Below are 17839 nucleotides of genomic sequence, written 5' to 3' on the forward strand. Positions count from 1 at the left end.
GTCACAAAATTGTGCAACTATTACCATAATCAATTTAGAACATTTTCATTACCCTAAAAAGAAACACCACACCTCTTAGCTGTCACCCTCCACTCCCTTTTATGCCCCAGCCCTGGACAACCACTATAGGTTGTACTAATCTCTATAGATTTGCCTATTCTGGACATTTCATATAAATGGAATCACACAATATGTGGTTCTTTGCAACTGGTTTATTTCACTTAGCCTAATGTTTTCAAGATTTATCTATGTCGTAGCAGGTATCAATATTTCATTTTTTTATTGCTAAATAAATTTCCATTGTATGGATATACCACATTTTATTTATCCATTCATCAGTTGATGGACATTTGGGTTGTTTACACTTATCGCTTTAATGAATAATGCTGCATGAACATTTGTGTACAGGTTTTCTACAGACATATTTTCTCTTGGGTATATACTCAGGTGTGGAATTATTTCATCATATGGTAACTATGTTTAGCCTTTTGAGGAGTTCCAGGACATTTCCAAAGCAGCTGTACCATTTTACATTCCCACCAGCAGTGTATAAGGCTTCCAATTTCTCCACATCTTTGTCACCACTTGTTATTACCTGACTTTAATTATAGCCTTCTTACTGGGGATGAAGTGGTAGCTCATTATGGTTTTAACTCCCTGATGCCTAATAATGTTGAGCATCTTTTCATGCGTAGATTGGCCAATTTTATATCTTCTTTGCAACCTTGCTGAATTTGTTTATTAGTTCTAATTAGTTTTTGAGTGGATTCCTAAGTATTTTCTACAAACAAGATCATGTCATCTTCTTTTCCAATAAGGATGCCATTTATAACATGTTCTTGCCTACTTGCCCTGGCTAGCACTTCCAGTACGGCATTGAACAGAAGTGGTGAGACCAGACATTCTCATCTTGTTTCTGAGGTTAGAGGGAAAGCTTTGAGTGTTTCCCCATTAACTGTGATGTTAGCTGTGAGTTTTTCATTGATGCTTTTCATCAGGTTGAGGAAGTTCCCATCTATTCCTAGTTTGTCCAGCGTTTTTATCAGGAAGAGGTAGAGAGTATGGTTTCTTAGCCAATAAGGAAGAAAACAAATGCTATGACCACAGTGCCTAGTTTGGGAGGTGCCCCTCACAGCGGGGTTAGTACTCACATCAACGTGCAGAGCAGCAGGGTGTCTTTCTTTCCTTCCCTCCCTACTCTCCCCACGCAACAATCCCCCACAAGTCCTCTCACTCACCTGACTCGAGAGCTCAAATTGTGCCCCATAAATCTGGCTGGGAATGAAAAACAGCATCTCTTGGATATTCACCTTTTAATTAATTCTGCTTTAAAACTTTCCCAGCCAAATGATTGAAATTGCCACCTGAGTAAATCCCAGGCCAAGGCCAGCCTCGTCTCTAGCTATTCACCTGAGCGGAGGTTCCCTCTTTCAGTTTCACAAAATGTCAGCAAGCACCTTTGTCTACAACTTTGATCTGAGTTTTTTACTGTTGCCTTAAGATAAATCCCTGAAAGTAATGAACAGGCCAAAGGGCGTGGACAATTTCGTGTTCCTGATGCATAACAGCCAAAGTGCTCTCCATAAAGCTTGTTCCAATCTACCTGCCCCCAAGGGTGAGTCAGAGTACTCATGCTTCACTTTCTCCACAAAAGTATCATTTTAGAGATCTGTCAATTGTATAGATGAAGAGTGATAGCTCATTCTTGTTTCACTTTTATTTCTTTTTACTATCAATGTCTTGGATGGTTTTTCATGTTTATCGGCAATTTGTATCCCTTTCGTGAATTACTTGTTCATGTCATTTCCCTATTTCTATATCAGGGTTATGTTTTTACTATTTAATTATACATTCTCTTTTATGTTACTGACATCCTCTGTTAAACTTTTTGCAAACACCTTCCCCAACTGTTTAACTTTTCATTTCATGATCTTTTGAACAAATAAATATGTATATTTTTATATAAACGAGTAAGTTGACTTATTCTTTGCTATTACTGTCATTCAGTTGTGTGCTGGTAAACCAGCTTACACACACACACACACAAAAAAAAAAGCCCGATGTGTAGCACTAGCCGATATCTGCAGTGTATATATTTCCACTATAGCTGATTTCTAGCTACCAAATGACCTGCTTGCAAAATTCCTGAATATTTAACCACTGGCTTTCACAAGTCTATACAAACCAGCTCCACTGCTACATTCTGCTTTTGGGTTTAGAAAGTTCTTCTCCATGACAAGGTCAAATAAATATATGAGTATGTGTTCTTTTCAAATATAATTTTTTAGTTATTTTAATTTTTTTATTGTCCAAGTAATAATAAATACCTACTGAAGAAAAATCAGAAAATACAAAAAATAGAAAGAATAAATTTCAAATCAACAATAATCTCCCCAGATAAAGATACACCAGGGGCCGGCCCCATAGCATAGTGGGTAAGTTCACGCATTCCACTTCGGTAGCCCAGGGTTTGTGGTTTCGGATCCCAAGCGTGCACCTACACACTGCTCATTAAGCCATGCTGTGGTGGCATCCCATATACAAAAAAGTAGAGGAAGATTGGCACAGACATTAGCTCAGGTACCATCTCCCTCCAACAAAAAGAGAAAGATTGGCAACAGATGTTAGCTCAGGGCCAATCTTCATCACCAAAAAAAAAAAAAAGATACACCAATACCATTTTTATAGCAACCATGCAGACTTTCTTCTATATGCTTTAGGCTATATATAGCCTATATGCTTTAGGGTCTTGATGCTGTCAAATTGCCATTTAGAAAGTTTATACCAATTTACACATACACACACACATACACTCAGAAGGCCTTATAGTGTATATTGTTTTGTAATTTGCTTTTCTTAATATATAATACATCATAAATACATTTTCATGTCAGTAAATACCCATTTACAACTTCATTATTATTAGCTGAATAATATTCCATTTGATTTATAATGTATTTTTTAAATATTTTAATTAATATATTTAACCAATCTTCTATTGTTGGGTATTTAAGTTCTTTCCAATTTTTGCTATTATAAACAATTCTGCGATAAGCAGCATTGTTCATATATTTCCTTAGGATATGTATGAATAACTATTTCCTTAGGTTTTATTCCATGAAGTGGACTTTCTGAGCCAATGGACATAAATCCATACCCTTATTCTCTCCTTTTCTCCTATTAGTATGAAAACTATGTCTTTCTCATGATTATTTAATCCAGATTTAGGATACATTTTTAGGTGTATCCATTTTTAGGATACATTTTAGGTGTACATCTGCCACGTAATTCAATAGGCTGCCAATAATTTTAGTTTCCCTTCCCATCTGTTGGTTCTGACGATTATGTAATAGGGTATTGACTGGACCTTCTCCTATGACTCATGTCCAAAACTGAAGACAAGGAAGTGTTACATACCGTATATGCTAAAGAGAGCTGCCAACCATTGGAGTCGAGCACTTCCCTCAGGGCTTCTAAAAAGCAGTCCAACCAGATACTGCCATCTCCACTATCACCCCATCCTCACATTTCCCAGCCGCCTAAGAATGCTGGAGAGGGCAGTGAGAGAGTCAGCAGCATTGGGACACCAGCGTTTATGATGTAAGACTGTGCCCTCTTCTCCTGGGAGAGTTACATCCTTTCCTTCCCAAGCATAGTGAAGGGGGCATGCCAGTAGAATCACTCACAGAGACTGGACAGGGAGCCTAGGCATCTCTGTCTTCAGGTGCATGCTTGCTTTGATGCAGAAGCGTTCAGGAATCTCCCCCCCATTCCCTTCGAGGGTGGTCCCTCTCTGACAGTCTTAGAGGACATTACATGTGCCTCTGGGAGTTCAGGAGTCTAAGTAAACAGAGGGACTGGTGTCTACTCTCCTGGGGATTTCTGTTTGAGTAACTCTGTTGGAGTAACGCTTGTCAACAGGCAATTAGAGACTGTGGTGTCGTGTGCCTGGGAAAAGGGGTGTATCTCCACCTCAACGTCTCTTGGTCCCACATTCAGAGAAAGCACAGGAGGACTTCATTGGTTCTGTGGCTTCACGTAAAGGAGAATGGAGGCTGGAGAAAAAGATAAGAGCTATGAGAAACAGAGCCAACGGGCCAGCCTGAGCCCTTGAATAACTTTGTGGAGTAGAGACAGCTACCTATCCCAGACCTCCTTACTATATTTGACCTATTACTTAAGAAAGAAAGAAATTTCTATCTTACTTAAGCCCCTGTGTTTGGGGTCTCCCTGTCCTTCACTTTAGCCTGTACCTTAACCAACACAATCATAGAAAAGGATATCCACCTTCCTACCCCTCATCCCTCATCTCCACATCAGAAAGCTAGATCCGGGAAAGTAAGGAGCAGGAAGTATCTCCGGTAAACCATGCCCAACCCCATATAGACACCAAGGTTGAGCTAACGCCTAGCCTGTGCTATGGAGAAAGGAGACGAGCTTCAGATGGAGTTGGAGATTAAAAACTAGATTGCACTATTAATACTTCAAAAGGACTGGAGAGGAATGAAATCTGCTCGAATATCACTGAGGGGTGAGGAAGGGGAGAGTTTCACAATCCAGTTGACGGAACGACTGAAGAAAAATAAAAACTACTTCATACTTAGACTTGACTCTGCTGAAATTCCTCATAAACTAACTATGGTTAAAAGCCCCCAGAAAGTCCCTGGGGCTTTAGAAATCTTCTTTCACTGTAGAAAAGTCTCTTTCACTTTCTGTAATTTATTCTCCTTCCCTTTTAATCAAATCACTCTCCAGAAACCTAGACAGAAATTGATTTCCTCCTTTCTCAGTACTGTTTTTTGTGTTCTCATTCTCACTAAAACTCAGACTCTCTCCCCCATTTACATCCAAGCCGCCCAGTCACTGTCTCTTTCCCATTCTGTCACACTCATCCACTCTATTCCCTTTGCCAGTCTCTCCTTTTTTTGTACATCTGACTTTCCAAGCAGCTTCTTTCATATTCTTCCTTCTCCTCAAGATATCATTTATTTTTTTTCTACTGCCACACCCAGCTGAGTCTCCAGGCCATCAGAAACAGTCATGCCACCCCCAGGGTCATAGGTTGAATAATGTCCCCCCCTCAAAAAAATGTCATGCGCATCTAGAACCTCAGAATGTGGCCTTATTGGGAAATAGGATCTTGACAGATATAACTAAGGATCAAGATGAGATCATACTTGTTTTGTTTGTGAGGCAAAAAATGTTACGCTGAGAGATTGAGATTGTCTTTGCCAATAATTTAACACAGGTTCACTGCAGGAATTATAATAATTTCACAAGCCAATAGCATACAGGATAATGCCTCTTTTTTTTTTTTAATTTTATTTATTTATTTATTTTTCCCCCAAAGCCCCAGTAGATAGTTGTATGTCATAGCTGCACATCCTTCTAGTTGCTGCATGTGGGACGCGGCCTCAGCATGGCCGGAGAAGCGGGGCATCAGTACGCGCCCGGGATCCGAACTAGGCCGCCAGCAGCGGATCGCGTGCACTTAACCGCTAAGCCACGGGGCCGGCCCAGGATAATGCCTCTTAATAAGCCAAAAAAGAAATAACATATTCCAAACCAATGATAGATTAATCACACTATCGTTCTAGGCTAAAGGGAGATGAAAGAAATAAAGTCCAAATTTAGTAAAAGTCCCTTGTTGCTAGAGCATGTTGCTAGGGAACAAAAATGCTGGTGTTGGCGGGCAAGATAATCTCCTTCATGGGGCTGGTGCATGGTTTCCACTACTGATGGTGAAGAGTCACCTTACCATGGCAGGAGCTAATGCCCAAGGTCTTCGGAGAGCTATTTAGATCAGCCAAGAGTCACCTTGCCCAGACCAAACACTCTCGTGTAGGTCCTCACAAACTCTTGGTTTGGGTTAAGTGGGCTAAATGTCCTGTCGCCATAGTTGCTTCTCCACATATCTTATCCACAAGCCCCCAGCAGTGCCTGTCGTCACCTGAGCTACTGAGTGCTTATTGATGACAACGGGTGTCGATGACAACATCCTCATGCAGCTCCCTCAATGTGAACCACTTCACTCTTAGATCAAAACAACTTCATTTAAGCCGTAAGCAGGTAGATTTGAAATCATATCAAACCAATGCACAACAATCCACCCTGTGACTTCAAATCATTCACACACTAATTAACCTTAAAGGCCTAATGCCCTGTACAAATCTCAGTTCACAGAAATATCAACCCACCCTGTGATTCTAAACCACTTTCAATCTCAATCACAAACACTCAATCATATTTTGTGGGGCTTTTCCTTTGAGACACATTCTTTTACACCATAGCTTAATGACCAGTTTAAGCAACCACATTCCTAATATTATCAATATAAGCATAGTTGAGAACTCTTTAACATGATGCCATGTCCAATCGCCAAACAACCAAAAAGTTAAGCTTCTTACACCACTCAGTTAAACTTCCTTGATAATTGTGTTTCCATGTAAAAGCCATTTTTATAAAGCTCCAGGGAGTAGAGGCTTGCATGGCACGATCAAGCACGTGTTTGATTACCATGACATCAGAATTCAAGGTTGTCATTATTTTAGAGAATGCATGTTTTTGTTCTCTTTTCAATTTCCGCAGTTATTTTTAATTTCTTAGTCTCATCTTCCAGATGTTCTTTTACTTGTCTTAATTTTTCTAATGTATGATTTACATTTATTAAATTAATTTTAGGAGTCTCAATGTGAAATATTTCTCTGGTTAGTTTAATGCTTCCTCTATCTTCTATTGACCTTGAATAACACCTTTTTCCTTCTATTGTCACATTCATCACTTGTTCTATTTTTACATATCCCATCATGTTGTGTTTCTTATTTTTCCCTTGACTCCAACAGGTTAGGGTAAGATTTGGCTTAGAGTATAATATCATCATCCAGTTTCCCATATTACATATAACTGGTTGAGAAGGCATCAAGGGCATAGTACATGTACCATAGGTATAGCTAAAGGTCTAGCAGTGATAGGGTATTTTGATTCCATTCCACCAACGTATCCTTAAGAACATGTTTTTCTTCTATCTTAAGGGGCTTTCTGTGGCCTGTAGGCTCCACTCTCCCTTTTGATATTGGGAAATGACAAAAGTGTCGTAACCCAATGTCATGTTTCCTCCGTTAAGTGCTAATAGTCTAATTTCACGGTTGCCCAGGGAATCAGACATTAGGATGTGTGGTATCACACTAGTTCTGGTTAGATTGTCCGTTATCTCAAGTGACCAGTGTTGCCCTGAGACTATAGCTGTTCTAAGAATATTCCACATATCAACCAATCTTAACTGCAACAATTGACAATCTACACTTAGAGAAACATCTTTTATGTCGCTTTTTAGTATTTTGTTATTTTTAGTGTTTTTTCCAACTGCTTTACATAGAATTTCCATTGCTCTATTTACTTCTGCATGAAGTTCATTTATGTTTTGCAATATATTGCTAATTTTATCCATCTGTGTACCCAACCATGACAAAGCTGCCGTTGTATACGTATTAAATTGAGATCGTTTGGTTTCAGAGTTTTTAAAATTTACTGTGATTTGACCGATTTGGAATTGAGAAAAAGTGGCAGTCATCGCTCCTTCAATTAAACCTCCTACTAGTTCAACAAGGAACTGTAAGGGTTTCTTTCCTTTTAGTTAATGTGTTTTGGGCATAGGTTGTAAACTGAGCATAAATGAAGATGGATAAAGCTGAGTACAATTTGGGGATCTGTATCTGGCTTGAAAGTTTTCTATATTAAATTTCAAGGTATAGACTACTATTGTGGGTTCCAATATGACCATGAGAGGTTTATTAGCATAGATTCCCATATTCTTGGGGTAGAAATCTGTGGTGTGAGATGAAGCCCAATGTATACCCCCAAGGATAATGATATGTATTATACGCTAAGTTTCCTATATGTCCTCTATACACCTTACAAGGTATCCTGTTTTTTTAAAGTCTGGACATGGTGTCTATGGATTTATTGTTAATTTTCTAATAAGTGAATAAGGATTAAACAGTGTAAGTTGGGGTAGTAGTAAATGATCGATTTTTGGCCTATTTGTATTTAAAGATATAATTGCCCAGTTGTCCTTATGTGGATGTGCTGTTACAATGTCTATTCCTACGCCTATTCCTAAAGTATCATCATTACCTATGGCTGGAACTACATATTTAGTATTCCATGTGGTAAACTCATCTCTATAATTTTTTAACGATTTTTCTAAGTTATCCCATTTTTTAATTTATTATTTTACTTCTCACTCTTGGTTTCCACCAGTCATCTATTGATTCTTCAGGCGTTCTCTTCCATAAATAGAGTACAATTCTGTTCCAATTGGCTATTTTTGATATATTATTTGTATAATAAAGGTTTTTACACTGATATGACCATCTTCCTGCACCCCACCTAGTGGTATTTATATCTACATTATTCTTTGTACATCCCAAGGCATATATTGGTTCCGAGATTCCTGTCTCATCACTAGAGGAGCAATCTGCCTGTGGCTCATACTCACAATATTTGTATGTCATGTCATATGTTTTATTCAAGAACATGTTTGTAAAATTTAAACTTAAATATGTGACCTTCAGCATGAACCACAATAATGTTTGATTCATAAATGCATTGTTTAGTGCATCCCTACATGGTGATTTAGTAACATTTTGTAAGGTAAAGAATAAGGTAAAGTATCTGGTTGTCTCTGTATGTACTCTGGGTTGCAATACCAAGCATCAGTTAGTAGTTCAGGCCAATCTTCATCCTGCAAGTCGGTGTCTAATAGGGAGTATGTTCAGAATCCTCATTGATTCTTGTGGAGATTGAAGTGGAGGTTTCCAATGCTTCAACAGCTTCCCTCAGTATTCAGTTTCACCGTCGATCAAAGGATTCCCAGGGAGTAGATGGTGCTGATGGCGAAGGATGGGGTAGAGAGGTTGGGCTTAGTGATGTTGGTGATGCTGGTGATGCTGGTAACGCTAGTGAGTTCTCAGTTGAAATAAGGTAACCAGGATGGTGATCCATGGAGGAAGTGGAGGATGTCACAAATGGTAAAGTTGTGTCTGGATGAGAAGGCAGTGTTCCAGTTTGGAACAGTACCACAACTGCTATTGCTGGAGCAGTCGGAGGAGTATCCATAGCTGCAATGAGTATGGTATCCAATAGTGAGCAGCAAGCAAAATAGTATGGCCAGCAGGCAGCATGTGCACTGACCCACTTAGCAAAATTTACCAAGTTCAAGACACATAGCAGATTCATACCTGCAAAATAAAGATAGTGCCCTATAAATTTCTAATTCTTTCTTATTGTTGTCCTTGCCAAGAAAATCTATAGCTGTTATGGCCATTACTGCCAATATTGCCCCAAGCCTAATTGCTCTGCATCACGCTAGGCTAAATATTAGGCATCCAGTAATGATGCCATATGAAAATGTGCCCACTATTAGGTATCCTGCCATCATATAAAGAGTAAATATCTAAGTTTTTAGTGCCTGTATCCAGTGTTGATACGATAGAAGATGATGACATTCATGCCTGAAAATTTTATAGAGACTTCATATTATTTTCTTTAATTTGATGTAATATGCCTTTTCCTTCAGTCACCCAGTAGGTTTTATTAGTGGCAGGTGCTATAATTTCCCCAGTACTATAAATATCATCATATTTTTAAATTTATTCTTTTCCTTTTAATTTGGATTCTGGGATATTGTTAGTACCAATTCTTATCTCTGTGAGTGCTTGCAATATTAACTCAACAGGATTTCTTCCATCCCTTCTATATCTGTGATTTAGAAACCTTGCCACCTTCCAGATTGCTTTAGCCTAAGCTTTCATATCTAGATTGTTAGTAAGCAATCTAAGCTTTTGCTTAAGCAAGCCATTATACCTTTCAATTGATCCAGAGGCAGTTAGATTGTAGCGTAAGTGGAAGTTCCACAATATGCCCTGTTCTTTGGCCCAATCTCATATTATCTTTCCTGTGAAGTGGGTTCCCTGATCTGATTCTATGATGGTTGGGATATCGTAGCAAGTAATACAGATTTCCAATGCTTTGATGGTAGACTTTTTTATCACTTATACTGAAGGGGTAGGGTAATCCTATTCCTGACCATGTGTCTACAATGGTGCATGCATGTAGTTTATTCTCTGATATAGGCAAGGGTCCTATATAATCAATTTGTATAACTGGAAAAGGTCCATCTGCATGACCTTATCTGGAGTATTCATTGATGACCTCCAAGCTTTAAACTTTTGGCAATTCTCCTATCTCTTAATTTGGAATTGGAGGTATTTGGAGGATATATACATGTTTCTTTTCTCTAAGCATATTCTAGTGCCATGAATGCGAGCGTGACCTGTTTGGTGATGTACCCATGCAATGATTCTATCAATTGCATACCTGTTTGTTCAGATTTTATGTTCCATTATCCTTCTTGTTTATGTATGGTTATGTTTTGAATATGTTTTTATCCATGAATCGTTGTGTTTTTTGAGATAGATTTTTAGGGATTCTAGCCCCATTAGTTTTTCTAGAGAGTTTGTCTATCTGGTCATTAAATTCAGTTATTTCACAGCTGTCCTTCTGATGTGCGGAGACGTGTGATGACTATGGAGATGTCAGCCAGTGCTATTTTCTCCATATGTCCTTACTCCTCATGTCCTTATCCCCTATTTTCTAGTCATTTTCCCACCATGTTCCTGACCAAACAGCTATTCCATTAGCTACTGCCCATGAGAAAAGATATATCTCATTCTGATTTCCCATAACAGATTGTTCAGTCGCCAATTTTATGGCTATTAGTTCAGCATATTGTGCTGATTCTCCCGTGCCTGCTTCTGTCAGGGTTAGACCATCATTAATCCTCAAGGATGTAGCCTGCCAGTGTACTCCAAATGCTGTCATGGAGGCTGAGCCATCTGTAAACCATGCGTTATTGAGTGCCGTGGACCAGGGTGGTCCCCATTCCCCAATTACTCGAGCTTGGATAGGCTCACCCCTTGGAAACCCCGGCAAGTCTACTATTGGCATGGCTGAGGTTTCCTCAGTTAATGCAGAGGGTCGACCATCCATCCATATGTCCCACTCAGACATATACCATTTCCAGGTTGGGACTTTATGGTCAGGGGTAGTTCCCCCTGTTTGTCAGGGGTCTGTTTTACTCAATCCAGAATAGGCAGTTGGGGTTTAAATATAATTGGTCTATTCTCTGTTAGTGGCTCTGTGTTTTGTAGGACCTCATAGAGTGCCCAGGTGAGCCTTTCAATTTGGTAGGTATCCATTCTTAGACCACAGGAACTTCGTAGTCCAAAACCCAGTCAGGTAAAATTTGGGGCCCTGTGGTGTTTAGTCCACAGTGATTACGTTGCAAACTCTTGTGAGTAGAGATACTCTAGTTTACATTTAGAGTCCTCATTAGCTAGTGCCAATGTGTTAAAAGTTATGACAGTATTTTTCAAATAAAAAAGGCTGACTCTTGAGTCTCTTTCCATATAAAGTCCCTAGTTATTTTATAGCTGGTTTTAAAATTATCCCTATTGTGGTATGTGCTGTTTTCAGTATCCAAACAGTCGTAGCCATTTCTGAGCTTCTTTTGCCGTAGGAGTTAGTATGCAATCTATCTTGTTTATGACCAGGTCTGGTATTTTCCTACCTTCAGAGGACCAAATTATGCCTAGATATTTTACTGTAGTTTGGAGTCCTTGGACCTTACCTGGGTTGACTGTCTATCCTCTGAGTGTAAAGAATTCAGTGAACTCTATTTTGACCCTACTCTGTTCTTCTGAGTTATCACCATAAATAAGGATGTCATCAATATAAGGAATAATGGTTTGTGTGTATGTTGTGTGTATGTCTTCCTGAAAGGCCTGAATGTCTTGTGTTGGAAGACAGCGTGGGCTGTCACTGGGCTGTTACGGTTTCCTTGTGGTAACCTAGTAAACTGATATTGCCTACCTTCCCATGTGAATGCAGTCATGGGTTGGCTCTCCTCATCAATTGGTATAGCAAAGAACAAGTCAGCTAAGCCTATCACTGTATGATAAGTTTCGGATCCAGTGGTGAAATTGTTGATGAAAGTGCCTGTATCGGGGAGTGTTCCCTCAATTTTGAGAGAGTGTTTTAAATTTCTATAATCTTCTGTAAATCTATATGATTCATCTGGCTTTTTAACAGGCCAGATTGGATTATTATATGGTGAAATAGTAGGCACAATAATTTGTTACTTTAGGAGTTCCTGAATTTTTTTCTCCTTTAAGATTGTATTCGAGTATATTTGTTATTGGAGATGGGATAGGCAGTTTAACTGCAGTCCATTTTGCTATAACCAAATTAGTTTTAGGAATTGTTACATCCTTATTGTTATATGATATCCTATTACATCCATTCCAAGAGTGTTTTCTAAATTGAGATGTATAAGTCATTTAGCCTTAATGGGTAGTCTATCATCAATTGTTAGGAATCTATGTGCCCATGTGCCTGAGGTTAATTTCCCTCCTAATCCCTCAATTAGTCCTGTTTTATTGTTAAGGTTTTCTAAATTAGTAGGATGTCCTTGTATCATTGTTACTTATGATCCTGTATCTAACAATATAGTGGTATATATAGCGTTTTTATTTACAAAAACGGTTTCTATTGATATGGCCACTGTAACATATGGTCAATTGTCTATAGGTTGGGCCGCGAGACAGAGACTGCCGAGTTCCTATAGGGGTTCATTGGGCTTCCTCTCCTTTGCCTATCAGTGGCTTGTCTATTAATGGGATTAGGTTTAATAAAGGGGTTATTATTTACAGTAAATAGGTTATTAGATGTATATGTGGGTTTGTTCCCCCTATAAGGTTGGTTATTTCCATTTCTTTGCCACTGTAAGTACCTTCTATTATCCATATTAGGGTTTTTATTTCTATAACTAGGATTAAAGGCTGGTAGTCTAAATGGTCTAAATGGCCTAGGCCTGATGGGTTTTGCTCTATTAGGTCTATTTACATTAGGCGTAGGCCTGTTTTAGTCTATATACATTATTGTTAAAGCTATAGCTTTTATCTTGACTTAGTTCCTCAGCTGTTTTTATCAAGTCAATCAGTTCTCCTATGTTCTTGGTGCCTGCAAATACCTTAAATAATGCTATTCTGTCCTGTGGGGCACAGCTTTTAGGATGACATTTTTAATTTGTTCTGTTGCTTCCGCATGTAGGGTGAGGGTGTCTGTCCCCTATCATAAATCATAGTCAATAGTCCTAATTTCATTATAATGTTAGTAGTTTCCCCTGCTGTTTTCTATGGAGGTGTTTTAAGGGATAAAATATTAGGTATAGGCCATCTTATTCTCCAGGCTGCTGCTATCCCATCAAACAAAGGTCTTTGTATATTAACATAATTTTCTCCAAATGCTCTAAGGTGTTGATTAAATTTGGCATTGGTGGTGATGGGATCGAGTTGCACAACCTCTGCTCCTATGAGGATCAGGTTATGTCCACCTTTGGACCATAAATTTAATAACCACTGGGTTTCTGTGTCTGAATCAGTTTGTCAGAATTCCATTCTAATTTTTGTCATTTCTTGTCTTATACTAGTATAAGCTCTCTGTTCAGTGACTCTGATAGGTTCCAAATTATCATTTGTTGTAGTTTTGTCTATTCTCATGGGCCTAGGTTCTAGTAGGTTAAATTTACCAGGGTAAAAAGGGTTATAGTAATTATTGTCCTCAGGGTGTGGATTTGTGCCCTTAGGAGCAAAGGGGTCTGGGTTCCTTCCTACTCTGGAAATTACTTTTTGTGCCAGCACTTTTCCTTTCTGCCTATTAGCATCTGTGTTATTTAACGCTCCTAGTAAGAGCACTGGAATTTCTTCCTTATTTGCTCTTTTTAATATAAAATATAACTCACTGGGTTGGGTGATCAGGCCAACATCTGGAGTTTCCTTAATTTTAAGTTTTGTCCAGACTAAGTCTTCAGTAGGTCTCCAGGGATCCTCAGAGGTTAATATATAATCCATTCTACCCCTAAACCACATCTTGAGTAATTTTGATAAGGTTAATGGTGAGGCATATTCTCATTGTCCTCCTGCCTTCGACAACAGTGTTCAAAATGTTTTATTATAGAGATGCTTAATAGAACATCCCAAATCAATTATAGTATGGTAAAGCAGTATTAAGATAATTTCCTGTGGCTAGCATTAGCATCCAAACTATAATAGCTCTATCATTTTGTCCATTCACAGGCTGTTTATAATTTCAGTAGGATGCCATAGATGGTAAATAGTATACAGGTATACCTCATTTTATTACACTTCACTTTACTGCACTTCACAGATACTGCATTTTTTACAGACCTTCCACCAAGAAAAAGATTACAACTCTGGGCCAGCCCATTGGCATGGTGGTTGAGTTCACACGCTCTGCTTCAGAGACCCGGGGTTCACAGGTTCGGATCCCAGGCACAGACCTAAACACTGCTCATCAAGCCATACTGTGGTGGCATCGCACATACAAAAAATAGGGGAAGATTGACACACATGTTAGCTCAGGGACAAGCTTCCTCAAGCAAAAAGAGGAAGATTGGCAACAGATGTTAGCTCAGGGCCACTCTTCCTCACACAGGAAGAAAAAAGATTACAACTCACTGAAGGCTCAGATGACGGTTAGCATTTTTTAATTAAGGTACCTACACTGGGTTATTTTTAGACATAATGCTACTGTGTACTTAATAGACTACAGTATAGTATAAGCATAACTTTTATATGCACTGGGAAACCAAAAAATTTGTGTAACTTGCTTTATTGCTATATTTGCCTTATTGTGGGGGTCTGGAACGGAACCCACAACATCTCCGCCTATAGTAAGTTGCGAATCAATGTGATGCACTGGGGAACAGCCAGATGGCAATTGTGGCTGGAGTGTGTTGGGCAAGGGGGAGAGAGGGAAGAGATGCAGAGGTAAGTTCAGAGTGGAGGAAGGCAGACTACGACAGCAGGTCACGATGAGGAGCTCAAATTTTGTTCTAACTGTAAGGGGTGGTCATTAGAAGATTTTAAACGGGAGAATGGCTTAATATAATTTACACTTTGAAAACAGTCACTCCCATTGCAGTTTGAAGAATGTGTGAGGCAAGAGTAAGAGCAAGGAGGCCGGTCAGGAAGTTATCGCAGTCTTACAGATGAGAGGTACTGGTGGCTTGGTCAGGATGGCACATGTTCTGCTCTAGGTTGCAGGGTGGAACATGCACACCCTTCTCTCATGATAGATGTAAGTAGCGAGGAAATATTCAAAGGCTGTACCACTGTCTGTGGGTTGTAAATTTCTGTATTCATGAAGGCGCAGATGAAGATTCTGTGTCAAAGGGATCTGAAAATATACTGGCTTAAACAAGGTGGAAGTTTACTTTCTCACATAACAGGAGTAAGCAGTCTAGGACATGGCGAGAGGCTGGCTTGGGCAACACAAAATGGTAGAATGAGGAGCATGTCATCAACACGAGGCTTTCATCTCCAAGTTCTAGATGGCTCCTCCAGTTCTTATCTCCTAGCCAGTGGAAAGGTGGAAGGGGCAAAGGAATCCATACTCATCTTTCTTAGAGACGTGACTCAGAGTGGCACCTAGGTTCCAGCTACATCCCATTGCCCAGAATTTAGTCACATGTCCACATCAAACTGCCAGGGAGACTGACAAATGTAGTATCCAGATGGGTTGTCAGGTGCCCTGATAAAACTCGAACATTCTAGTATTAAATAAAAGGAGAAAGGATACTGGTGACAACTGACAATCTCTGTCACAACATTTTTCAATTTATCTGCATAGCCATCTGTTGTGGGCCGAATTGTATCCCCTCCAAAATTCATAAGTTGATTCCTAAACCCCAGTACCTTAGAATGTGACTATATTTGGAGATAGGGACTTTAAAGAGGTAATTAAGGTTAAATGAGGTCATGAGGGTGGGGCTCTAGTCCAATAAGTCCTTATAAATAAAGGAAGAGATACCAGGGATGTGTGCACACAGAGAAAAGGCCATGTAAGGACACAGCAAGAAGATAGCCATCTGCCACCAATGAGAGAGGCCTCAGTAGAAACCAAACCTACTGACACTTTGATCTTGGACTTTCAGCCTTCTCAATAATGGTCCTGAGGCAGGCAATCCCATTGCCCCCTCTTCTATCCCTATCCTTACCCCCACCACAGCTAATTGGTCTGGGTTAGTGAGATTAGAGATGGTGAGAAAGTCTGAGTGATTTGCCATCTCTGCTTCCAAACTTTCTTGGAGCTCAGTCATGTCCCTGCCTTTGGATTCTTTGAGACACCTCTGTATCCTCGAAATAAACACCCCCTTTCTCAAGTTGATATCTGCTCCTCACAACCAGAAGAAGTCAATACAGGATTCCTGGAGATAGAAAATCTTTATACCTAAAAAAGAAATTGATCTTTTATGATAGAACTTTCATATGTCTGAAATGTGTGTGTTTTCATATGTGACAAAAATGTAGGTTTCGTTTAATTCTATTTTAAAATGTCAAAATTTTATCTTTTCAATATCAACAATATTTTGTGGGAAACGTATTGAAATTGGTTTAAAACATTTGATTATTTAGAATGCATGACACAGTTTGTTGTTGTTGTTGTTTGCTATTTTTGTGGGGGGGGAGTTGTTTAGGAAACAGTCCAACGGAGGCTGAGGAAAATTGCCCATTTGGGAGAGGCCTGTGAAGGAAAGTAAGTACTCTCCTGAAGCGCAAGCAAGGGCTAGTGCAAACAGAAGATGACTCCAGTAAGATTTCATTAAGGCTCATTTCTTTACAATTATTAATTATGAAATTGGTTTATTGAATGAGCTAAGTCCAGAAACAAAGGGCTCTATTCTTTTCTCTAATCACTAGGTTTTGTTGAATTTCCCTATCAGGATCTATCCAGGACCTAGCCTGAATCTTAAGCACATCCCATAGATTTTAGTGACAAGACTCATTTTAGTAATTGCACCTCTATTTCAGGCACTAAAATGTCCAGGCCAGTCCAATTTAACATCAATCTCACATCTAATTCAAAATTCTGCTTTGCCCCAGTTCAGGCCTTTCTTGTAGTGAAGTGGGGAGAAGTGTGGTCAGTTTCTTTACTCTTCCTCCATTTTCTGTGCCTTCTCTATATTCTGGATGTCCCCCGGGCACTGCAAGGGAAGAGCGTATTAGACAAAGAGGAGCAAATCTCCTTGCAGTTGGATAAGGCCTAACTGTTGGACAAGGCAGACAGGCCATCAGGCCTCTGCCTCTTATTATGGCAGAGCCCAAATATTGGAGCTTTCACAGATGCATCTGTGGGTTATTCAGAGGCCCTGGGTGGATCCCACATTGATTGTTCCTTGATGCAAGTGGCACATTCTCTGGCTGACCTCTTGCAGCAACCCCCCACTATACACCTCTTCCCCGTAACCCCGTGGCCTCTCAACAGTATTGTCCCTTTGCACAATAGGCTGCCCTGTTAGCTGAGGTCCTATCGTGACAACTCAAGCCCAGCTACCCTTTCCTTGATCAACATGGCCCACAGGAAATTCACATTCTTTTGCCATGCCAGATAACGGAAGGGCAGGTTGCAATCACTGCTTCCCTTCTCTCCTCAGCTTGCCGTTTTGGGCTGATCAAGCCAAACTGTCACCTTCTGAATTCTTCAGATGGGAAGCACTCATCCATTCGTTCAACAAATAGTTATCAAGCACCTATGTTTTCCAAGCATTATTTACAAATCTCTCGTTTACAATGCCCACTCCACTCCCAAAACTCCAGGGGACACTCATCAAGCGCTTCTAAGAGCTCTCACACCATGCACTGGACCTGTGCATTCCTGTTATTTTGTAATCCTTCAGGCTGGGGGTGGGATGCCAGAA

General features: G+C 39.6%; 1 protein-coding gene across 1 annotated transcript in view; it reads right to left on the reverse strand.

The window, feature by feature from the left end:
- The window catches only part of TLR1 (toll like receptor 1), a 44341-nt gene that overhangs the window by 16621 nt on the left and 9881 nt on the right, over nucleotides 1–17839 (reverse strand). The gene's annotated exons all lie outside the window — the stretch shown is intronic.

The sequence above is a fragment of the Ceratotherium simum genome, chromosome 8 (genome assembly GCF_057802395.1).
Source record: "Ceratotherium simum simum isolate JZ-2026a chromosome 8, ASM5780239v1, whole genome shotgun sequence".
In the NCBI taxonomy this organism is placed as follows: Eukaryota; Metazoa; Chordata; class Mammalia; order Perissodactyla; family Rhinocerotidae; genus Ceratotherium; species Ceratotherium simum.